The 26,269-nt window shown below is 37.4% G+C and overlaps 1 protein-coding gene across 7 annotated transcripts in view; it reads right to left on the reverse strand.

Annotated features, from left to right (window-relative positions):
- The window catches only part of LOC129726828 (FMRFamide receptor), a 274,529-nt gene that overhangs the window by 62,336 nt on the left and 185,924 nt on the right, over nucleotides 1-26,269 (reverse strand). For 2 of the 7 annotated variants that reach the window (XM_055683968.1, XM_055683967.1), the window contains one exon: nucleotides 7,575-7,606. The exons of the other annotated variants lie outside the window; for them this stretch is intronic. The gene's annotated coding sequence lies outside the window, so the exon portion shown is untranslated. The remainder of the gene's footprint in view (nucleotides 1-7,574; nucleotides 7,607-26,269) is intronic. 7 annotated transcript variants of the gene reach the window in all.

Here is a 26,269-nt window from a genome sequence, read left to right on the forward strand (position 1 = left end):
AGCGATGGAACGATGCGAGTGATCCTTGTTCTCGTGATGAATGCGCAAGATTTTATCACGCACGAGCCGTTCTTTCGACTTTATTTCCGCGAGTTTTGATCACAGGACTTTAAAACTCTAACCACTCCTGCAGATGTAAATAATGCACTATGAACTAAATCCACCCAAATTTTCATTTAATTCTACCCAACGGTTAAAAAGTTAGAGCAATTTCATGGTGTGGCAATTTCATCGTGGACACCCTTGATTCCTACTCATATCCTCAACACTGGGATCAGTAAGGTGAAAAATTCGCTTGCGAACTGTTCTAAAGAGCTAGTTCGTCGAACTGTTTGAGTATTCCACCACTTTTTTAAGAGTTGATAACTGATTTTGTTGATCAGACACTGCCAGCGAGAGCTATGTGAAAGCTTCACACTTTTCTTGGTTCGTCGAAAGAATAAGTTTTCTATACAGAATCAGAAGATCAGTGAACTAGTTCCTTCGGTCTTTTCGTTCCACTTTTTCTATCTATTCGGGATCCTTTGTGTTTGTAGATGAACTTTTATTTTTCCTCGGTGCTACGTTCCGATTCGGAACTCGAACTTCTGTTTATTATACACAGACTTCGCAGACAACTGTTGAAGTGTACAGGACAATTGCGGGGCTAGCGCAACGATCCTTCTGACACTTACAGTCTCTCCCGAGCTGAGACTCGACAACTGGCTTTTTAGGCCAGCATTGTACCTCGAGACCATCTGGTAGATAGATACATGAGCTATGGCACGTTATATTTTGCTTGCTCTCGCGACTGGTGGATGGGTTATGCATAGCAAAGAGCCGGTGCAGATGGTTGCTTGGAGCTCTATGACAATTGTGCGCGCGGCTTTATGTTCGATAAGAAAAATATAAAGCTTTCACATAGCTTACGCGGTGTCTGATTAATATAGTATACTGCTCGAAAAGGAATTATGTAGAACGAAAAAAGCGAGTGAGCGGTTATAAAGAACGAGTTCACCTTAGGGAGCGGTTCTTAATTAGCTCACTTTAGTGAACCATTTTTACCACCTCTTGCGAACAGTTGCCATCCATAAGGCCGTTACAAATTTTATTTTCATTTTATGTCACTCCCCCCCCCCCATCAAAAATCTTGAATATTGGAAGGGGAAGAAAAAAAAAGCTCAAACCGTTTTGTTCATTTTATTGGTTTTCCGAGCATAAATGCTTTATTTAGCAACAAACAAGTCCAGTGACAGCGAGAGTGTCGTCAAAAGGCAAGCGAAATAAATAATAATAATAATAATAAAGTGTTATTTTTCAACATTTATTTGAGTGCAAGTTACAAACGTCATAACTTGCACACAAACTTTGATCAAAGGTATTTCTTTTTTTTTGTCTCGGTGTTATTTATTTTCTGCCACCCACTTTGCTAACTTTGATAACCTTGGACATAAAAAGAATTCAAAATTTGTATCAGCCTAAATTGAACTTTCTAAAAGGTCGGACTCTCAAGACACATTAAGTTAAAAATACTCAATATTACATGCACTCTAGCGCCATGTTGTGACTGAATTTCGATTTGCACTAATCGAAGGCTCCTGATCTACTGAACAACTTTGCTGATGTTCGCAATTCTCTAAGTGGTGGAATTCTCGAAATAATAAGTTCATTTCATTATAATTATAATTTTTTTGATTAAATGGAGAACCACTCGCTCTTGAGCGCATTCAACGGAATCGCAGCGTGGGTAATTATTGTTGAATATTTTTGTGGACGGAAATTTTGTTCAAATTTCTCAACAAGCAGAAAAAAGAGTCGTAAACTGTTTTCCAGAGTGCCTTAAACCAAAGTCTTCCATAGAAAAACTGTGAGAAGTTCCTCAAAATCAGTTTTTGATTGCTCTAGACTGAACATAATAAAATTCCTTACTTTGTCTTTCCTGAATACGAGAGGTTTATTTTGAAAGCAAATCTGCGGATGGAAATTCCTTTTATGCTGAATTGGTGTAAATATAGAACAATTCAGATCTAGACCGAAGAAACGGTGTCAAAGCACGAAGGAAAATTATTTTTGTTGGTAGACCAGTGATATTATATCTTCCTGTCTGCAGCGCAAAGCATTGCCAAAGGAAAAGCGAAATAAAAAAACGAAAGGTAGAGTTTCTCAGCTTCCAGAAAGTGGAATGGTTTATGTTCTTCGTTCTTCTGTTCCAGCATCCAGCCAACTTTTACATTAGGTCAGAGCAAATAAAAAAGCCGTGGCAGTCATCCGTCCCCTCGTTAATTGAGTGAATTACACTAAAAAGAGCTCGCAGAAATTTAAACTCGATTATTTAAATTGTTTGGGTCGACCATTTTTCCAGAAAAATTTAATCCTGTTTCACAGTCAAGAAATGAATTTTAGCTTCACGAAAAACTGCGAAGCGCTTTTTATTAGTTAGAATTTGAATTAGGATGCAAATTAAAATTAATTTTATCCTAAAAGATAAATAATAAAGTTGATTGAGGTTCAATTGGGGTTGTTGATTTCGAAATATAATTTTAATAAGACAGTTTCAGTTCTCTAACCACCACAGAAAAGCAATTTCGAAGGATTTTCTATACCATGGATTTTCTGCTAGGGTTTCTTTGGCTAACAGCGACCTCTGTTGCTGTGATTTCCGGTTACCTTTTTTATTATCCATTTCTCATGATATCAGCTCCACAGGAAATCGGATAGGACTGATGAGAGCTGTATGACAATTTGCTGCCATTACCAGTTTCGTCCGGGAAACTGTTTCGTATCAAGCGACGCACACTGTGACATACTGTGACGTTGAAAAGCTCTCCGTTTATTTTTTCCTCAAACTTATTTTCATTGATTAGGTTTTCTGGAAAATCAATCATAATTTTAAACTGCTCAAATAAAATTAAACTCAAAGTTCACATTCCGAACATGTAAAATGCCCCACTATCCAGCGACCGTCCCTACGGATAATGGAATGTCAGAGCAGTGTCAGGTGCAGTGCCTTCAATAGATACAACGATTTATTGTTGACGATGGGTGGATCGAAAGTTGCTGGGAAATCAACGATACTGATGATACGTCTCATGCTTCGCAAGCTGTGTTTTTATCCCCTTTTTCCGCTCGATCACATCACATACCCTAATGCGAAGATGATGATGATGATGATGATGGTGTTTTCGCTCGCTGCACGGAACGGAGCGAGATCTTTTTATTGAAAACATAAGCAAGTCGACATTTATATATTAGAGGTGGGAAAAATGGTTCACTATAGTGAGCGGATCAGAGCGGTTCCGCTCACTAAGATGAACTAGCTCTTTTTAACAGCTCACTCGCTCTTTTCGGTCCTACATAATTTTGGGTTTTTATCAATGTAGCTAATTATCAGACACCGCAAGCGAGAGCCAGGTGAAAGCTTTACACCCGATATGCCAAGCGCAAGGTCGCGCGCAAAATTACAATAGAACTCCCAGAAACAAGCTGCCACCAAACGTCTGTCCTGAGATGCATAACTTGCATTTCTCGTCACCCAGCCAGCCGCAAGAGCATGCAAAAAAAAACAACTTGCAACCAGCGTTGCCAGGTCATTTTTTTTTAAATCTGGAAAAGGCAAAATAAAAATCTGGAAAAAGCAAAATAAAAATCTGGAAAAAATCTGGCGGTCATTTCGTGGTGTGAAAGGTTAATTTTTCGGATAAAAGTCTTGAGGTACGCAAAATTTGAGGTGACAAAATTGCAAAATTTCGCGCCAAAATTGAAGTGATGACCTTTTCGCGGAACAGAGAGAGGAAAATCTGGATAAAATCTGGATCATCCATGAAAAATCTGGATAGTTGGACATCAAAGCTGTCTACCTGGATACATGTTCAAAAATCTGGATAATCCAGCTAAATCTGGATACCTGGCAACGCTGCTTGCAACAGTCCATACACAGGTACACGGGTTGACTAACGCCGAGTACGCACACGAATGGATGTGGAACGAAAAGAACGAAAGAACTGATTCACTGATCTGGCAATCCGCTCGCAGGCCGATCAAAAGATTCAGTTCTTTGAAGGAGCGAAATCTTTCGCTCTCAGAAGAACTGGTTCTTCCGATGGCTCTTTTGTTCAGCTCGCAGGCAATCCGCTCGCGATCAGAAGATTTCGATCTTTTAAAGAACTGATTTTCTGATCAGCTCGGGAGCGGGTTGTCTGCATAGATTCAAAAGATCAGTGAACCAGTTCTTTCGCTCTTTTCGTTCCACTTTTCGTTTGCGTCCCGGCGTTAGCCTGCCCGTGTGCTGTGTGTGAACTGTGGCAAGTAGATTTTATTTTTAATTCCCGCGGCGGGTGGATGGTTATGCATAGGAGAGCAGGCAGCTATTTTCTGGGAGTTCTATTGCAGTGTCGCACGCCGCGTTGCGCTTGGGGTGTAAAACATTCATATGGCTCTCGCTTGCGGTGTCTGATCAACAAAATCAGCTTCAGCTTTTTGCTTGAAGTAAGGGGTGAGTTACCGCTCTTTAAAAAAGAGCGATAGATCACTCACTCACTTTGAAGAACCAGCTCTTTAGATCAGTTCGTAAGCGGATTGCCCACCTCTATTATATATCGTGAAAGTGTCGTAAATGTTGAATAACATGTCCCAATCCCACCAGCGCGCGACATGAAGATTCGCCATCCGTCTTTGCTTGATTACACTCCGTTTGTAACGCGGTTCGAGGTAAAGCGATTGCATTCGCATTCGGGATCTAATTCAATTTGCTATTGGATTTCAAACTTAAAACTTGGAGACAGTTCGAAAGAGGATGTAACTGAAAACGACTCTTCAGATTTTGCTGAGTTTATGCCGGTTGCTATCAGCAAAAAGAAATTAAAAATGGCACCTTATCGTACATTCGTTTGGTTCGTCCGCTGTTGATGGCACAGTAAATCTTGTGAGTTGAGTTCGCCGTAAAACGGTGTGATGTTGTTTTTTGTGTGTGATATTGTGTCTGTAACAAGGAATAATGCATATCTCGTAGAATTAATATTGTTATTATTTTTTCTGGCATTCCTTCTCGAAGAATGATTGTTTTGCCTCATTCGAAAGTATGAATGGTACCGATATCCACAGTTGTCATGTTTGCAGTTATCTGCTTGATCTGTTTTCATTTTAACTTCAACTTTCAAAAAAAGAAGTATTTCCAATTTCATTTTCAGAGCATCTTTGGGCAGCGGAATTAGCAGGAAACTAAATGTGTGGAGAAATCTTACTTTGTCAATCATACTTCTTCATTTTCCTTCTATGACGACAGGTCGTTAACGACCTACAGTTGATTCCAGAATACTTTTCCTCGATCACTCCACGATTCCAAAATTGAAAGCTGAAATCTAAAAAATGTCGGATACATCAAAAATTCCGATAATCTCAAAAATGTTACAAATGTCAATAACAATCTAGTTACGACTGACAAATCTACATATATGAGATAACTTTATTTCGACAGGTCTATGATTCCGATTTCAGTTAATTAGCAGAATCGTTTGTGTTTGCAATTAGTATTGGTGACTGAACAAAAACTCGTCGTAGGGTGTTCCTAGCAACCCAATCCACACCGTCCTCCGGTAGCCTAAAAATAGCCGATTACTGGCGGTGGTGATGTCTTCTTTGATTTAACACTTGACGAGAAGTCACCAGAAGAGCTGAGAGAACGTCAGCACGTGTGGGGAGCAAATCTCAGAAGCGGCGATAGGTCTAGGCACAGTTTTGGCAAGACGCCAGAATGCTTCATCAAATATTGCGCACATTCGGTGTCTGTACACAAATTGGTACGACAATGTGCGGCTCTTCCTCGTGGATATTGGATACGTCACTTCCGCTAGCAGGCAGCGCGCCGGTTCAACGTGGGTGGATTAGAAAACTGCTTACCATTACATGCGAGTATACTGTTTGGTGCCGCAAGTTTGCGAGAGGCGTATTTATGTCGTCCGGACATGCAAGTTGCCCACGGTGTAGGCCATATTTTCATGCTTTGTTTGATGACATGTTTACGCATCATTACGGAACTTGGCGGCTCGGTTTGGCTGGAGGAGGGAATTCATCGGTTTGTTTTACGATGGATCATCATTCCGACAATCACGCACACGGACAGTTTTGATCTGCTGTGCATTTGATACCCGTTAAAAATGATAATCGGACTTTATGAAATTCATTTGGTTTTTTTATGACGGGGAGTGTTTTTTGCGATCTACATTATGTGCTTCGTGAGGTCTGTACCATGAATACTACTCTGGGCACAAATTTTTTATATCTTGTAAACAGTTTGTATTTCCGTTATGGAAAAATACCAACGGAAAAGAAAAAGCTATTATTATTATTACAATTTAGTCAGTTCAAAGTGATGGCTGTTAAAAAATTAATTCTCCAATTTTCGCCGATTTTGATTAAATAACCATGTTGTTTGCTGTTTGCTGTTGGGTACTGTATCTGTATTTAGAGCGGTGGAGTTTATTCATAATTGAGAAAGGGTGTACGAGTTTAGTTTCACACACACAATATCAATTCAAGGCGTAAAAAGAAACAAATAAAGTTAGTTTTGTCATCATTGACATTTTTCGCTTTTATATCCAAATGCTCTTTGATCCCAACCCCGGCCATATGGTTTAGCACAACCTCGGAGTCGAACATTTTCTTCATATTTACGCATGATTTCTGCATTTTTTCAATTGTCTTCACTACTGTATGATGTTTCAGAAGATGCTCCATCTTAAATAGCCCAGTATTTCTCGATTGGTCGTAGTTTAAGAACTTTCGGCACGAAATCGATAATATTCGCCTCATACCACTTCAGCACGTTAAGCATGTAGTGGCATGATGCCAAATCCGACCAAAAGATCGTTGGACCGTTGCGCGCCTTCAGAAGAGAGAGAGGGAAGCCGCTTTTGGAGACACTCTTACAGATACACCTGTCCATTTATGGTGCTTAGGGAATGAAAGGTGTGCTCTGATTTCCGCAGGAAAAAATTGCTTGCCTAGTCAAGAACTTCTAGGCGAACTTGGGCATCTTCTGTCCGCAGGAGTTCTCTGGAACATCAAACTTAACTTTAGCAGTAAAAACAGGTTTCCTGAAATCTGTTCGAAGTCCATCATTAACACGAATCTCGTTGTCCATTAAGCATATCACATCTCTTGGTCGTATAATTTTGCACTTGAACGTACGTAGTTGGGCTCGAGTTTTGACAACCTGCACGAAAGTCTAGCAGCAGTTATTTTGTGAATGCTTTCGGTTTTCGGTTGGAGGTCCCATCTACGCGCTTATGATCCTTGTCACTATGTGGATGACTTTTTTTCCGGATCTTGACTTCCGATCGGTAGTCAGACGTTCTTCGAAACGTTTTTTAATACCAAAAACCGTGAAATTCACGACTCCTAGTTTTTGTCCGGTGTCAAGGTGCGAAAGATTCTCATTCTCTAAATAGTGAAACCAACTTTTATAGTGTCAAAAATGCATCTACACTCAAAACTTAAATTAATTTTATTCAACGGATCAAAAGTTAGAGCAATTTAAGTATGTGCAGATTTTATTCATTACAAACTTTTATATTTTTTAACACGATACTAGTACTTACAGTGGAAAGAACAAATTACGAGGACAACAAACCTGAAAGTAAAGAGAAATTAAGTATCATTTTTTTACATTCTGTATTCTTTTTTAATTGTATAATTTCATTTCAGATTGATGTGACGAATGGAATAGAGTTGTTATAAATTAAGGATATATTTTATTGTCAATAGTGATAGTCAAAGTTTTATAACATTAAGTATTTTTTATATTAAATAATCTGAATGTCAGTTTCCTGGACAAATTGTCAAATGTCGAGTCCTATTTTAATTGAATGGGTTTTAATTCCTAATAAGTAAAAACTTTGTTTCCCGTATGAAAGGAGTTCTAATTCCTGGAGATCGAAGCAACCTGCGACCGCGAGTGGACGTAAAAAAGTTTTCGCGTGCAAATTTTTGCTCAAATTTAGAAAACATACCAATATTTTTCAATTCTGAGCAGTGTCTTCCCTGTTTTCGGACATCCCAAGCAGCGTCAACTCATTGGCTGTATTGTCGTGTAGTGAGTGTGTCCCGGGTACAAAAAACAGTACCGAACCGGAAGAAACAGTAACGGCAAACATGCAGGACGCGCTAAATAAGGAGATCGATTGTCTGCTTCCTCCCCACAAAATTGACGAAATCATCAATTCGGCTCTCGGGGAGTGACGGGCGCAAAGGAATTTAGTGAACCGCATGTGAAAAATGTAAAATTAGTGAATTTCATAGCGAAATGTGGATTTCAATGCAATTTCTTTTCGACTCGCCTTTTATTATTATTTGATCGCGCCTGAGAGAGAGACAACGTACGCGGGAATCAATCATTTTTTACAGTCGTGCTCGGATGCTCGGATTATAAAAACCTCCTTGTTCTAGAAGATATGCCTTGACGATGAAAAAAAAACAACGTTTCCTTTTCTACATCTGAACATCATCTTTTTAATTATTATTTATTGTTCTCATCATAGTTTATTATATTATTACACAGGATGCTTCGTGATATTGGAAATTTCGTTTCGCGTAACGTATTGTATCATTCACCAGAAAACTACCAGAGCTGTGTATTTTATATTACTACAAATCCTATCCTGTGATACTTGTAGAGATGCAGTGAAACCCGCGGTCTCTAAACAAAACGAGCATCATAATCCCTTTCCTTCCCAAGTAGTACCGCCTTTTGATCGTGGCCGGCGACGGTATTGGACAGTTGTAAAAGTATGAGCCAGTAAAAATTGCACAATGAGAATGTAATGCTAGTCCCAAGAACCATTCATCTGAATCATTTAGCAATTTTGTTGGTTCGACCAATCACTGAGTGCAACTATGGGCAGTCTACCTATGCTGTGCTATGCTATGCGTATGAAAGGAGTTCTAATTCCTCTCCAGAGGTAATAATGGAAATAAATAATCCTTTTTAAAATATTGTGATTAGTGATGGAAATGAGACGAATATGATGCAGTCGTCGTTAAATCTCGATCTGTACAACTCCTGTAACAGACTGCGTCTAATCCTGAATCCTCTCAACTCATAATAAAATGATGATTTGGTACATGGGTTTTTAGGAGAACCGATCACCCGATCAGAAAGAAAAAACAAGAATGTAACAGAAGCTGTTAGTTTGTTACGGGAAAAACCTTACAGGCTGTGTTTTCAATTTGATCCCGTTAGGTGTTAAAACAACGGAAAATATAACAGAAATGATTCTACTAGTATCAAACACATATCAAAATTTGTTACTAATGTATCAGCTTTCTAACAAGATAGTATGTAGAGCAATATAATAATAAACATTGTTAGAAACAACAGGTTTTGATAAAAACGAAAAATTAGTTAGCCTTGTTTCAGAACTACTTCATTTCAGGTTTTGTTATTATAACTCATTCAGATTCAATTTTGTTATCAAAATTATATGGAAAAATACAAAAATGTATCAAAATTTGTTATTTGTATCTCGCGTTAATAGAATTTTATAATTTTTTAGTTATGCTCTTCTGATCGGGTAGACTACATCAGACCTGAGAAGCGATTCGCTCATTGTGTTTGTCTTTCCATACGCCCGTCGTTAGGGGAAGAAAGGATAACAACAGGAGAATATGATTTCGACACTCAAACGACACTTTTGACACTGTAAATGTTTTATTTGACTTCTCGGACTACCCTTTTTCTGTCTCTGACGACACCCGAAAAAAGCAGAGTGTACTGTAGGAAGTTACCAACACATTCACACGTATGTGTCAAAACTGGTTTGTTTTGGTTCTCGTTCCTCGTGGTAAAGTGTCAAATAATTTTTTTTTTTCAGCACATTTGCGAGATGGACATATGAAATGGAAACGAGACAAAATGACGAATGCGATTATGACCAAAACAAAACGAATTGACAGCTATCCCCTTTATTACGCATACCAATGCAACGACACTGAAAATGTTTTATTTGAAGCTGCAAAGTATAGTCCGGAAAAAGTGTAGCTACACTGCGAAAACGAAAACGACATTAATTTGTATTCCAAATTCGTAGGAAGTGATTTTTTCCATCGCTGATGCTGACCGTCAAAAACAAACAACAAAAATATCATTCATGCAGTGTTGAAAGGCTTAATTTATAACGAGCGGTCAAAAATTTGAAGAAATGGGCTATCATTCGAAACGATCGAAAACAGAGTCCGGATGCTCGTAAAACATCGAAAATGAAATTTAGAATAGTGCAAAATAAGGCGAAATTTCCTGAAAATGATAATTCGACCATTTGTCGATGTTTTCATTGCACGGAATAGATAATAATCGGACGAAGCCATACTCGGGGAATATGGTAGCTGGGGTAGATCTTCCCATTTGAGCGTTTTTACGTAAGGTTCAACGACTTTTGTAGTATAAGGCCGAGTGTTGTTATGCAGTAGAATCGCTTTCTGTGCTTTCGCTAGTATTGTCGTCGTTTTTCGCGCAGTTCTCGGTCAAATCACGTCAATTGAAACCGATTCCCCAGTGATGGTTTCTTTCGGTGTAAACATCTCATATTTAGTAAAATACACCGACTTGGTGTCTCTGCATACCCTTTACAGCGTGTATATTCGTTCGAGCTGACGATGTAATAGCATGATCGTGCAGCCCTCATGGATTTCCATTTTTTCACCATTTTTCATCATCCATCACAATGCAATGAAGAAAACTATTCCTTTTTTCCGCTGGAGCAGGTTCTCAGACGAAAAAACGACGCTCAGGTTTCCTTGGGTTCAAATCATTCATTCATTTATTTAACATCACCATCTTTGACCAAAATATTGTACAGACTGTATACTTATTCTATAACATTTTTCGGATTTTAGAAACACTTTTAGTCATGTTAAAATCGAACTTGTCGTAATCATTGTTGAACAAGTGAATACATTTGTCCTGGACATTTTTATATCCGGAAACCACGAGGAGCGATATTTATATGCATTTTCTCGAGAAAAACAGGGCAGTTAATTACTCCTTAAAGTATAACGAAAACAAGAAGACGCTGCGCTTTATTACTTCTGGCTAACAGCGACTCAAAAAATATGAGTTGACATCAATCAGGGTAAGGGGGAAGTTCCACTGGGTCGTTCCAAGGAAGTGACCGTTCTTCTGCGGGGACCAGACATGCGTAGCGTACTCCAGCATGCTGCACACCAACGTGCAATAGAGTGACTTTATAGCAAAAATGTCCGTGAATTCAGAAGCGAGACGGCGAACAAACCCCAGTACGGAAAAGCTTCGCAGTTCTAGTCCCTATATGATCGTTGAAGTTGAGCTCTTCGTCAATAGTCACACCGAGATTGTATTTTTTTTAAATTTCATTACTTGAATTATTGTTGATTTACAATTGTTTGATTTTACATATGTTATATTCAAACTAAACCTACAAAATAACTAAAACTGAATGTGATTGAAAAATTGCCCAAAAAAATAAACACATGCAAAAGTTTGTCTCTGCAATTGGAATGACGAAGTACTTTTAATGATGGGTAGTTCAAATCCCTCTCTAATACCCCGGTATAACTTTACACATGATAAATGACGCGCATGAAACATCTGTCATCTGCGTTCCATCACAGAAACCTTTTCTAGTGTTGCGTAACAACATAACAATTCTCATCCCATCACCACCACCTTTGTCTACTTCTTTGTTTTCGTCTTCTTCTACATAAACAAACAAATATTATTTAATAAAAAATTAAAAAAAAAGTTGGCTTACTGTAGCGCATTTGTAGGATAGTAGATAAACCTATGTTTAATTTGGAAAACTTTGAAAATTTCATGTCGATATTCAAAAATATCTTAAATCAAAATAGTACATAATGTTTAAAAATAATGACCAATAGCTTAACCTGATCCCGGCGGAGAGAAATCAGTTTTTACCTCAAAAAATGTACTTCAAACTCTTATTACACATCAACTATATACACAATTAACACAAACTCTACTGCATATTGAAGATCAATCTGTTCTCTAGCCTTGCTGAACAATTTCATCGTGAAAATTATATAGTTAATTATTGAACTTGAATCAAAGTTTGAATGTCACCCGTCGGGAATGGGTTTATCTTATACTCTAAATTTTTTTGTAACAGCTAAAATTTCCACGTATCAGCAAATAAATTATCCCTTTCTCCGTACATCTTGAACGTCGTAGTATACTTAAAAAATTAATTTGGGGTACAATATGTGCAGTATGCCTTGTGTAGGTTAGATGTCTTTCCTATTTTTAAAAATATGAAAAAAAAAAATCATATTGCTCTATCTTTATTTAATACTTCTTGAGAACATTTTTGTAAATTTTGTTAGAGCTTTGAGAAAGAAAGTTGGATAGATTTCAAGTGCGGCTTGTCACGCGCCAATAGCTTAACTTGAAACTCGATATGGTGTTTTTAACTTGAAACTCGATATTGCATTTTGCAGTGTGGAAAATTCGTTTAAACGCAGCATCATATTTTATTCTTCTGGTAATTTGACGAACAATAATAAAACTAAGACATTAAAATGTTAGCTAACACAAATCATAGTTAATTGTAGTACTGATTTTAATTTCAAATTAACATTCGGCGCTGTTAGAGACAATAATAGGTTTCAAGGGGGGAAATTCGTTTAAACGCACACCATTAAAAATCATCAACGGGCTCACCTGCAATATCGAAAACCTTGATGATCTGTCAGCTTAGTATTGTAGTAGTGTTAGTACGCGGAGCTCAAGTTGATGCTGGCTTTTTTGTTGATCTAAGGTTACGAAATGGCGAAAAAACCTTACTTGAGTGAGTCAGAGCAAAAAGTTGCTATGGAACTTGAAAAACTGGCATGAGTAACCGTGAAATTGCGAGGAGAGTAAATAGATCCGAAACAATGATTCGAAATTTGCTTAAACAGGTGATGAATACGGTGCTAAGAAAAAATTAAGGGGAATACCAAAATAAGTAATCGTGACAGGAACCGCATTTTGGAGCTGGCTGGCACTGGAAAGTTCAACTCGTCGGATATTAAGGAGGATCTTGGACTCCCGATTGCCAATAAACGAATTGCACAGATACTGCGTGGATCTGGACATTTTAGGTATACAAAAAAGGTCAAGAAACCGAATCTAACGCAACGTCATATTCAGATGAGACTGGATTTTGCCAAAAAGTATATGACATGGCGAAATGAATGGGATACTGTGATATTTTCAGATGAAAAGAAATTCAATCTAGATGGCCCCGACTGTTGCGCGTACTATTGGCATGATTTGAGAAAGGAGCCCGAGGTTAAACTGAGCCGAAACTTCGGAGGCGGAACACTCATGGTTTGGGGTGGTTTTTCGCTTCACGGAAAGACTCCGATTTGTACCATTCCTACCAGGATGAACTCGGAAATGTATGTGGAACTGCTGGATAAACTTCTGATTCCATTTATCGAGGATTATATGCCAACAAACTGCATTTTCAGCAAGATAATGCGGCAATTCATGTCAGCAAAAGAAGTATGGAATGGTTTTTGGAGCGGGAAATCAGGGTTCTGGACTGGCCAGCCCGTAGCCCGGACTTAAACCCGATAGAGAACCTCCGGGGAATCCTCGCTCGACGTGTATACCGAGGTGGAAAGCAGTACGGGACAGTTAAGGAATTAGAAACCGCTGTGAGAGACGCCTGGAAGTCAATTTCTGCTGAAACGCTGAAAAATCTCGTAAATTCGATGCCGAACAGAATTTTCGAAACTATTCGTATGAACGGAAAGCCAACTAAATATTGAGTATTGGTTAATGTTTTAATGTAAATAAAATCTTTGTTATCATTGAAAAATAATACGTGCGTTTAAACGAATTTCTCTGATTACAACTTATTTTTTTCTCTTACCCAATCAAATAAGAACTTATAATTAAAATCAATAGTGCAAGAAACTATGCTTTGGGTAAACCAACATATGCAACAGTGATAAATTTTAATAATGTACACTAACTCACCAGAACGGTAAAATATAACACTGCATTTAAACGAATTTTGCTCACTGTAGCTTTGCCGAGCTACACCCGGTTTTCTTCAATTTTTATAAATACACTTACACTACACACTTAAAAAAATCCAAGCTGCTTATTTTCTCGAGCAAAAGGTTTATAATCCCCATCATGTTCTTGATTTTTTCATAGTCTATCCTCAATGAATTACAACAGGTACTGCCTTATTCCATAACTTGACAACCTGATTTTGATGGCAATGCCATGACATTACAGAACTTATTGGACATGTTGGACATGTAACTATAAAGTAACGTTCATAATCAACTGACAGTGGTTTGGGTAACTTCAGATTTCATTTACATGCTTGATATCTTTGATATTATGTCTTTCTTACATCTTGAAACTGCCTTCCGCCCTTTATTACGTTTTTGGCGGTTTTTGTCGATGCAACTGCATCATAACCCATAGCCATGTGCTAATTTAACACGTGTGCCGAATATTAGTTAAGACGCAGTTAGCTTTGATTTCCTTGCGACTTTCTGCATACCAGGCGAGAGGAGGTGAGTGGAGAACTAAAAGCAAAGGTAACTTGTAGTCAAAACAGGAGTGTTTGCGTTGCTACACTAAAAAAAATAACAAACTTTAGTGTACCTCAGGTTCAAAGTTTGCTTGGGAAAAAGGCAATTTGAGTAACTTTTGTTTGCGTGCGCGTGACTGAAAGACAAGCAAACTATATGTATTCCGATAGTGATGAACTAGAATGGCAGAGCGTGCAAAATATATAGTTTTGCGTTTTGTACTTTAAACACACATACCGTTATCATCACACCTCACCACCGCAGTCATCCGTAGACACAATTACACATAATACTTTTAGGTCATCGGCAAGTGAGCGTTTGAAAAGGATATTAGCAGGCACAGACCATTTAGGTAGGTGTTAAATAACAGCGGTTCAAGAACACTACCTTGGGGTACGCCAAACGTGATGCGAAATTGGCAGAATAGAGCTTAGTTAACGTATCAACGTATAAGGTGCGACCGGATAGGTATGGCAGAATCTAGTTCGGAATCCATTTTGGAAAGCCAACATGCTTAATATTTACGATGACATGGTTGTAAGGAACGGTAACGAGTAGTTTCGCGAATTCGATGTACACCGCATCGATTAGCACAGTTTGTTGTAGTTGAACGATGTCGCAAAAAAACCGGACTGTTTGCAATGAGAGGTACTGATGCTGCGTACAGCACGTTGTGTACGAGTTTCTCGAAGTAAGTATTTCCAAACAATAGAATATACAAATACCGCGGTAGTTCTTACTCGATTCACGTTGCCGGACTTGTGAATAGAAGTGATAGATGCAGTTTTTCAAATTGCCTGAAACGTCATTTCACAGTGTACAATTGAAGTGACAGTTCTGCACTGTTAATATTTGGCTAAGTTAATATTTACATTAATCTAGTCAGTACCGAAATCATCACTATTGATTGCTGGTTGCACTGCTTCAACGATAGCAACCTTCTGAAAAACATTACCAGTACAATTCATCATGATGATACTAGCACCGGTTGATACTTCATAGGTGTAATGCAGCCGTCTAATACATTTAAAATATGCTAGAGCTCTAAATGCGTTAAGAACAACACATATTCGTTGTACTGGTTTCTAACTTGATCAAGAGTGGTGCTAACTTCGTGCAATATTGATGTGGTTCCACATCATCCAACTTTTGTGTATTTATGATGCCCACCAAAACGCTTTTGACGAAAGAACTCCATTATGCAGAGATTACTTTACGAATTAATTTCATTTTTAGCCACCATCTTGGTGTCTCGACTACTCACGAGCCGTAGTTGTAATAAGTCGCTATACACAGCGTGTAAGACAGACACTCTCTCAGTTATAAAAGAGACTCTCACAAGGCAGTGTGTGATTTATCAAGCCGTGCTAGGAACAGGACATAATAGTAGAAGGTAGGATACTATATTATTCTTATCATTCTCGGCGATGCAACAAACCGAAGCGGAACTGGAACGGACCTGAACCTGCAGTATCCGGATTGAAAGGCTGAACAACAACAAAGCCACCGGTAAGACGACCTGCGAACATGGTAAAGAACCACTCGCTCAAGCATTGCACTGGATCACTTCAAAGATCTGGGCAGAGGAGAAACTGCCAGAAGAGTGGATGGAGGGATTCGTCTGCTCTATAGATAAGAAGGGTGACACGCTGAAGTGCTTCAATTATCGTGGCATTACGCTCATTAACGCTGCTTCCAAGTTCTATTCCAACGTCTAACACTTTCAACTAGAAGGTTCGACGGGGCAGTACCAGAGGCGGGTTTCATGAGAGTCCGCGCAACTACGGACCAGAAATTCAATTCAATTCAACAGATTTTGCAAAAATGTCGTAAGCACAACGTCTCCGCGTATCACATTTTTATCGACTTCAAGGCAGCCTATGATACAGTTGAACGGGATCATGGCAGATCACGCACAAGAACGAGGATATTTTCTCGGCCAAACTGACGCGGCTGATCCAGGCTACCATGAATCGTGTGATGTATTTCGTGAGTGTTTTGGGGATACTCTAGAGTCCCTTCGAGTCATGCCCAGGATTGAGATGAGGTGATGGACTTTCCTGTTTACTTTTCAACATCGCCCTCGGAGGTGTTATACGAAAAGCGAAGACGTCGACATCATAGTACGCAATTTTGCAACGATAAAGGAAACCTACACCAGACTAAAAGCGGAAGCTTAGCATATTCGACTGCTGATCAATGCGTCAAAAAACAAAGTATACGAAGGGAAGAGGTTCCAAGGAGAACAATGTTAGCCTCCCACCCCGGGTCGTCGTAGACGGCGATGAGCTTAAGCTGGTAGTAGACTTAAGCTGGTAGTAGGTAGGATCGCTGGTGATCGTTGAAAACAACACCAACAAGTTGATTCGAGGACGCATTCAAGCGGAAAATCGTGCCTTCTTTGCACTTCGTAAGACTAAGTTGAAACTGTACAATAGACTAGTTAGACCGGTGGTTCTCTATGAGCTAGAGACGACAACACTGCTCTCACAGGACCTCAGCGCCCTTGGAGTTTTCGAGCGGTTGGTACTGCGAACAAACTTCATCCTGGAGATTTCTGAGATTGCAGTTTCCAGTCCCGTTTGGATGACGAAGTTTTTTCTAAGTGTAACTGTTCTCGTTTTTCGCACCCTCGTACGACCGCTTTACAAAACTTAAAATGACTGTATGTAAGACACAATATAAAATTAGTTCGTAAAGTGATGGCGCTCCTCCACATTTTAAACCCTCTAGAGAATCTAGGGTGGTTTACCGGTAAAACAAAAACCGGTAAAACCGGTAAAACCGGTAAAACCGATATTTTTTTCAATACCGAAATACCGGTATTCGAGAGGCGAAAAAACCGGTATTTTCGGTATTTTTCTTAAAATTAAAAAAAAAACTTGTCATAATATTCATAAATCATTATAAGGCTAATAAATGCTACCCACTTAAGTAGGCGTTACAAATCACATGAAGGTGTATATAATATATAATAATTATTTGCCCTTAGGCTATTAATTAATTTTTGTTTGTTCTGCTTGGATTCAGACGATGTGTTTGTGTGTATCGATAAGATGTCAGAAAACTTCATATCAATAAAGCAAAACATTTATTTTCTAAGTAGAACAGCTGATTTCTTTACACACCCATACCTACAGAGGCAATTCGTTAATTTTGAACCTACCAGTTCAAGTTTAAAGCAGTAATCACAATAATGTCCGCGAAAAAACGCAAGTCATTATTCGTTTTGCGCTATTTAAAGGTAAAACTAAAAAAATAATATATAAATAATATAACTAAAAATATAGTAATATATTGCATTAGAAATTAATTTTTTGTTTGGCGTCTCCATGTGCATTTCACAGGTTGCACCTAGTTATAGACAAGTTGCTCCTGATACAAAGTTATTCCCTAGATGAAATAATCAATCAATAAAGAATTTCATCCTAGAAATTACTGATCCTTAAAAAAGTAAAATTTAATTAGCTGTAGCATGGTCAAAGCTTCGCCGCCCAAACTGCAGCGGATTTTATTAGGAATAATTCTAGCTGACAACGGGACAGCAGACGGGATACGAACCCGCAATCTCCGATGTCTCCGGCATGGTGTTCCGTTTGGACGAGGGAAATTTTTTCCAAGTCAATATAACATCCTTAGCCTGTGTTTATTATTAGCATCCTTGAAAAATCACATACATTGCCAACTTCATAATTTAGAATAGAGAAGAATTTACCTTCGATTCCTTCGGATTTGTAAAATGTAAATTTTTTTCTGATCGTCATTCCATTTTCTTCTTCATTCATTTACTTTTCTCAACAGTTTCAAATATTGTTTCTCTAAGAATTTTAAAGTTATTCAGTAATGGAAAACTAAGTTCGGCGGTGTGAAAGAAAATTGAAATAAATATCTGCATGCTGTTTTGGTAATATGAGTGTCGAAATTAATCATATCACTGAATTTCTTCATTGAAGTTTTTCAAACACTGTTAAATTTATCCAGTGTTGTAACTAGATCATATAGCACAAAAGATCAAAACAATGGTCGCAGTGGTCCAAATCTTACAAAAAAAACCTCATAAATGCAAAACATAATTATGCAGCGACACGTTTATAGGTGCAACCTGAGACGTTGAGCAAAGAATAAATTTGAAATCCAAATTTATGTATACATTTAACTATTTTTCAGTTTTATTATTTAATAGTACAGAGAGAATGACTTGTGTGTTTTCGCGGACATGATTGCCATTATTTCCCCAAACTATGATTTTCAAAATTTTATACCAAGTTGAACAAAAGTAGGCTCAAAGACCACGAGTCGCCCTTGGTTTGTATAAATCCGAAAAAAATAAAAATACCGGTTTTTTACCGGTTTTATCGGTTTTTATTTTTATGAATACCGAAATACCGGTTTTTCGAAAAGTCACTAATACCGACCAGCCTAAGAGAATCCTGAAAACGTACAGACAATACAAGTTTTGAAGTTAAAGAAAATAATGATCCGTTAAATTTTATTATTATTTGAGTTTGTTAGAAAAAAATTAAGTTTTTACAATTTCTATGTTTTATTTGATTAGGTTGTGCGAGAGAAGAGAACCATATATTGAACTCAGATTTCAACCCATCCACATACCACGTGGACAGCTTTGGGGGGGAGGGGGTTTATTGGCAAATGTCCACGGTCCATACAATTTTTTTAGAATTTATATGGGCAGTTGTCCACGGAGGGGGAGGGGGAAGGGATCAAAATCGTTAAAAATCTGTCCACGTGGTATGTGGATGGCCCCCAATGAGGTCGAAGGCCATTCGATTTAATACAGGAATCGGGATGATATCTAGAGTTCGGAAATAGCCAACCAAATACCGCCTAGAGTAAAAAAAAAAACACTAGGTTAATTTCGGCAACGACATTTGTTGAGCGTTGATTCTTTTCGTTGAAAAGTGCCACATTCGTTCCTAGAGGCCGAGCCGGACTTAATTATAGATGTAAGAATTTTACCTGTAACAAACTAACGAACTTTTTTGATTCCTATACCAACACCACAACGAATGCTCTAACAATGCAATCGTACGGAGACTATAAAATCCTCTTTCAAGCATGAAATATGTACCACCTAAGTAACACTATCGTCAATAGCACTCTAATGCAAGTTTAATCACAAAAGGTCAACGGTAATCCTGAACCTGTTTGCAGACAGCAAACAATAGAGCGATACATAAATCGGTCATTGTTCACGAGTTTAGCTCCCTTAAATTGATGGTCCGATCTAATTGTCGTCATCAACCCGACCATGATAATTAGATTATATCTTCTAGTTTCATAGTTCCCGGTTTCCGTAGGCTCTTGTAAGCCGTAGCTAGCTGCCAAAAGCCAACAGAGAGATAGCATTCAGTTAGTAACTACCGTACGCGCCAGGAGAGAGAGTGTCTTGTGGCACCCTACCGAGAAAACATTTTGGAATATTTCTGCCTTGAATAATTTCCCTCGCAGCAGTCATAAATTACCCATCCTCAGCTGGAAGTTTGGCTCCATCCGCCGTCAGGACTCTCAGTCAGGGCAGCGATGACGCCATGAATTTCTTAATCAAAACGATGATAGCGCTCGTAAATACCGTCCAATTGTCCTGACTCCGCATGCGATCCATGTTTGACGCTTCCTCCTTTTTGCGTCCGAACCGTCCAATGCCTGGCGGCCAATTTTTCCGTCTATCTCACCACAGTCTAATTTGGTCACGAAACTTACGTCATCAATCGAATTGGGAGCCATTTGAGGAGATGGTGACTAAAATAGGAATTTCCAATCGGTTCACTACGTAAGAGTGCATTTTTTTGTAATTAGCTCTGACAACAAATGCCGGGCCAACAGTATTATGCACCTCGTAAAAACACAACAAAACTGGTCATGTATGGGCAGTAAAATTTGCGACCACTTTAGCTGCCGCCCGTTTTTGTGCAAACATTGTTATCGGCAAAACCGGCAATCCTACTCATAATACCGACAAGTACTAAAGACCGAGAAATGGCTGCCAGCGCCAACTTTCTTAGTATATTTATTTTATGTCTTGCCATCTTGCCAAGCCGGATTGCGGCGCTTGGGAGGCGCACAACCAGCGCCGCCGGATGAGACAATGTGGCAGTCTACTGGCGGGTTGTTGTTTCAGTTAATACTACGATACTGGATTAATCGGATTCCATCGATCTCCAGAGGGAAACATAATGACAATGTGCTTCGGTCTTCTGTATCGATTAGAAACTGGAGGGAAGTTTCCTTTTTCTCTTTCTGTGGTCCAATCAATACAATCTTTTCTTTGTGAAGATTGTTCCATTTTTTTTGTTTCTCTTCCGGCGAATGACTTTGATGATAAAAATTAAAGTTTCAACGACAACCAGACCAGAGCTTCACTGTACATTGTTGTGTTTCTTTTACGACACACATCTCAGCCCCAGCAGCCGGAGGAAAAAGCTACTGCTTTTTGCGACAAGTAACACTTTGTGGCTCCAGCGGTGGATCAGATTTATAATGTTGGTGGTAAAACCCACACTTGAGATGAACAAAGGAAGGTTTAGGTAATGCGTTTGGGACGTGACCACGAAATCAACGAGAGTGGTTCGGTTCGGGAAATACCATACGATTTTAGTCACACTGTAATTTGGACAAATTTTGGAGTAGTTTTTTCAATGAGTAATTTATAATAGTATCAAGCAAAATGTGTTATCGAACGAAATATGAATAACCATATTAACATATATTCCGATATTCCAAACCAAATAAATTACTCGGACCAAATTTATATTCAAACTGAAATTCTAATCCAAATCCAAATTTTAGTCCGACCAAAAAAATATAGATTCAAATTAGGACCTTTTAAATCAAAACATAAGTTTATATCCAACTCCAATTTGAATTCAGGTCCTTATTCGGAAGTTTTCAGTTGCAAATTGAACTCCAAATTCAAATTTTTACTCTTACTCAAATGAAACTCCGGATTCGAATTTAAGTCCATTTAAAATCTAATCTACAGATAAGATTATATTTGGACCTGAATTTGGACCAAATACGAAACGAGATTCAAATCAAAGTCCAAATCAAAATTGAAATAAATTTACAAATTTGTCTCAATTCTGATTCAAATCCAAATCAAAACATAAGTTCAAACTCGAATCAAGATAGTTTCAGATGGATATCTAAACCAAAATCCAAATTGCTATTGACATCAAATTCTAGTCCAAATCTACCATAGTCTAATCTAGAATATTCAATTCAATTTCATAGTGAAATGCATTTCCTGATTTCAATTCAAATTCTCATACATAAATTTAAATCCGAATCCATAGTTAAATCTTGTTACAGGTTTAAACTCAAATCCATATCTAGTTCCAATCGAAACCCAGCTTAAACCAAATTAATCAAACCTAAACCGATTCAAATCAAACTCAATTCGATTTTCGTATCTGAAGTCACACAAAAATCAGAATTTATGCTGAAAATAAGTTACCAAAACATTTCACAACAAATCTCTAGAATCTAAATAAAAAACCTTAATCAAAACACAACACTTTTTTCATCCAAATCCGAATGCAGAAACAATTTGAATTTAGATACAAGAATCTAGATGTTTTCACCTCTCTTACTTTGGAGGGAAGGGGGAGTCTTCACACAAATGAAGCACGTATTTCAACCAACTTTTCCGGGAAACAGCTTAGAAGACAAAAATCGACTCCGTATACCATTTTGAATTTATGAGAGCGACTTCCAGTTTCTGGAAAACAGTACAATATGGCAGAATCTCTTATAATATTAATATTTCCGTAACCAGAATGATGCCCAGGGGCCAGGATTCGGCATCACACACCGTTTTGGAATCCAAGATGACGACTTCCGGTTTCTAGGAAACAGCCTAAATTGACCGAATACCACCCAAAATTACATTTATAGCAAGGTTCGACGTAAAGCTTTCAGAAAACAGTGTTATTGCAAGCAATGACACTTTAAGATAAATTCTAGGACGAGGATGTTCTTATTCCGATAAAACCAATCATCGATTTGTCTTTCGAGTTTGAACGTATTCAATATTTGATTCGTCATGTTTTTGCAGACTATAAATAAAAAAGTTTGCTGGGTGAGCTAGTTTGGAATAAAACCCGAATTCTAACCGAACTCAAAACCTCAAATCAACTTAATTGAAAAATCCGGACGCAAACCTAAATATGAATCTGAAGCCACGAAAAATACAAATTAATGTTTAAGTCTACTAATCAATTTTTAAATCTATATCTATAAATGCGAATGTCTGTCTCTCTGCCTGTTCCCTATAGACTGAAAAGCTGAACCGATTATCGCGTAAACGTGGCCAAGGGCGAGGGGTCAATTTGCACTCTGTTAACTCAGCAAGTTAAAATACAGAGGTTTATAACTATGAGGCGTATTTCCGCGATGTTAATTCATCAGTAAAGACTTTTCTGCATCTCATTAGTATAGGAAACATGAGGGAGTAAGGGGAGTGAGCGATATCAACCTTAAATGACTTCAAAAATCGCTGAACAGGTCGTCATTAAATTCGCCATGGAGAAGTTATGGTAGCAGATGTATTTCAACGAAATTGAATTTAATCTGTCTTATAAGTGTTTGCCACACCAAATTTTTAGCTTTTTTTTATTTCTCACTTTTTTCTTCTCGTTTTTCTTTTCACTTTTTCTCCTTTTACTTTTAAGTTTTCACTTCTCCGTTTTTACTTCTTTATTTTTACTTCTCAGTTTTTACTTCCCATTTCTCACTTTTAACTTATCATATCATATACTTCTGACTTTAGACTTTTCACTTTTTGCTTGTCACTTTTAACTTTACACTTGAAACTTGTTTTCAATTGTTACATCTCACTTTCTCCTTTTCACTCATCTCTCACTGTTCTACTTTTCACTCATTTCTCAGTGTTTGCTTCTCACTTCTAACTTTTTTTTTCGACCTTTTTACTTCTCACTTTGAACTTCACGTTTTGGACTTCTAACTTTTTTCTTCTCATTTTCACCTTCTCACTTTTCACTCTTTTCTCCTCACTTTTAACTTCTCACTTTTAACTTCTCACTTTTTTCTTCTCCTTTCCTACTTCTTACTTTATTTTTTTTTCTACTACTTACTTTTTGCTTTTCACTCATAACTTCTCACTTTTCAACTCTAACTTTTTCACACTTTTCATTTCTCACCTTGTACTACTCACTTTTTATTTCTCATTTTTGCTTTCTCACTGTTTACTCTTTACTTTTTACTTCCCACTTTTTACTTGTCATATTTTACTTCTCACTTTTGACTTCTTACTTTTTTCTTCTCTTTTTCAACTTCTCACACTTGATTTCTCATTTTTGACATCTCACCTTCAACTTCTCACAATTTTCTTCTAAATTTTTAACTTTTCACTTATTACTTTACAACTTCAGACGCGTTATCATTTGTTACTTCTTACTTTTTACTCTCCATTCATAGCTTGTGAATGTAGAAATTCTGATGGACCCGTTTGAGATTGGCTCAAGGCTATTACTTGTAACTTTTTTCACACTTTTCACTTCTCACTTTTCACTTTCTATTTTGAACTTCTCACTCTACTACTTATTTTGAACACTCAATTTTTTCTTCACATTTTCCACTTCTAACTTTTCACTCCTCATGGTTTACTCTTTACTTTTTACTTCCACTTTTAAATTCTCACGTTTGTCTTGTCACATTTTACTTCTCACTTCGGACTTTTAACTTTTTTTTTTATACTTCTCACTTTTTACGACTCATTTTTGTGTACACTTTTTTACTTCTCACTTTTAACTTCTCATTTTTTGCTTCTCATTTTCAGTTTCTCACTTTTTCCTTGTCACTTTTCAATTGCTACTTTTTACTTCAAACTTTTCATTTTTCACTTCTCACTTTCGAGTTTTCATTTGTTTCTTCTCACTTTTTACTTTTCAATTTTAAATTCTCACTTTTTACTTTGTACTTTTCACTTTTTACTTATTACTTTTACTTTTTACTTTTTATTCTCACTTTTCACTTCTTTTTGATTTGTCGTATTATACCTTTTTCTTCTCACTTATTCCTTCTCTTATGCTATTTCTCATCTTAAACTTCTAAATTTTGTTTTATACTTCTAATTTTTTACTTCTGATTTTTGTCATCTCACTTCTGCCTCTCACTTTCAACTTCTCGCTTTTACTTCTCATTCTTTTCTCACTTTTTGTTTGTCGTTATTTACTAGGCACTTTTTACATGGCATTTTTCACTTTACAATTTTGACTCCTCACTTTCTAGTTCACAGTTATTATTTCTCATTTTTTACTTTTCGCTCATAATTTTTTACATTTTTCACACTCTTAACTTCGTTATTTGTGAACTATTGACAAATTCACAAAACAAATTTATATTCAGATATTCTCGTGTGTCAGACATGTTTCTAAAATATCAGAAGAATAAGTGTGCTTTCCAAGATTTAAAATGGATCAGTTATGTCACAATATTTCACAATATATTTTGGTATGCATAATTCAGAACTCGGCTTTCTGTTTATTATACACAGACTTCTCAGCCAACTGTTAAGGACAATTGCGGGGCTAGTGCTACGATCCTACTGACACTAACAGTCTCTTCCGAGCCGAGACTCGAACCTACGACGACTGGCTTGTTAGGCCAGCATCGTATTTCGGGACCAGCTGGGAGGGCTATATCATATTATGCCATGAATTGTGAACAATTTTGAAGAAATAAGAATGTAATGTCAATTCACAAAATGACTAAAATACACGTACCTTTTTATGCTCCCAAACTACTGAACCGATTGCCGTCAAAATTTACACAATTTGGAAATACGGGAAAGGTTTTCTTCACAACATATTTGCTGTATCTCATAAGCGTTGTCAGGGAGGACAGCAGAGGTTTTACTATTTCTTCACCACGTGGTTGATATGGACTTGAGTGAAATTAAGGGGGAAGGAAAGATGTCGAATTTTATAAATAAACTGATCACCGTAAAGACCGTAAAAATGTGTGCATAGCATTTTTTGGTTGTCACTTTTGATTTCTCAATTTTCTTTTCTCTTTTTACACTTCTCAGTTTTCACTTCTTACTTTTTTCTTCTATTTTTGCTTCTCACTTTTCACTCCTCATTTTCGGCATATCACTTTTTACTTTACGAACTAATTTCATTTTTTGTCATATTGACTTACATTTTAAGTTTAGTAAAGCGGGCAATGTATGTAGTTTCGCGGGAATGCGAAGATGAACGGGAATAGGAGGTGTGACTAGAATTAGAAAAAATTTCACAAATATCACTTTTTGTTTCTCACTTTTAACTTCTCGTTTTCAACTTTTTACTTGCCAATTTGTTCTTAACACCTTTGTTATCTTTGTCACTTCTCACTTTTTACTATCCACTCATTACTTTTAACTTTTTAGTTTAAACTTTTCACTCCTTACTTTGTTTGAGTGAGTAGTTACACTTTTTACTTTTCATTCTGGACTTCTCCCTTTGGACTCCTCATTTTTTTCTTCTCACTTTCTACTTGTCACTTTTCACTCCTCACTCTTAACTTTTTACTTCTTACTTTTGACTTCTCTTTTTTTGTTTCTCACTCTCAACCTGCCACTTTTTACTTCTCACTTTCTACTTGCTATTTTTACTTGTCATTTTTCACCTAACTCTTTTGACATTTCACTTTTTTCTTCTCACTTCTCACTTTTTGCTTCTCA

Source organism: Wyeomyia smithii, chromosome 3, assembly GCF_029784165.1.
Source record: "Wyeomyia smithii strain HCP4-BCI-WySm-NY-G18 chromosome 3, ASM2978416v1, whole genome shotgun sequence".
Lineage (NCBI taxonomy): Eukaryota > Metazoa > Arthropoda > Insecta > Diptera > Culicidae > Wyeomyia > Wyeomyia smithii.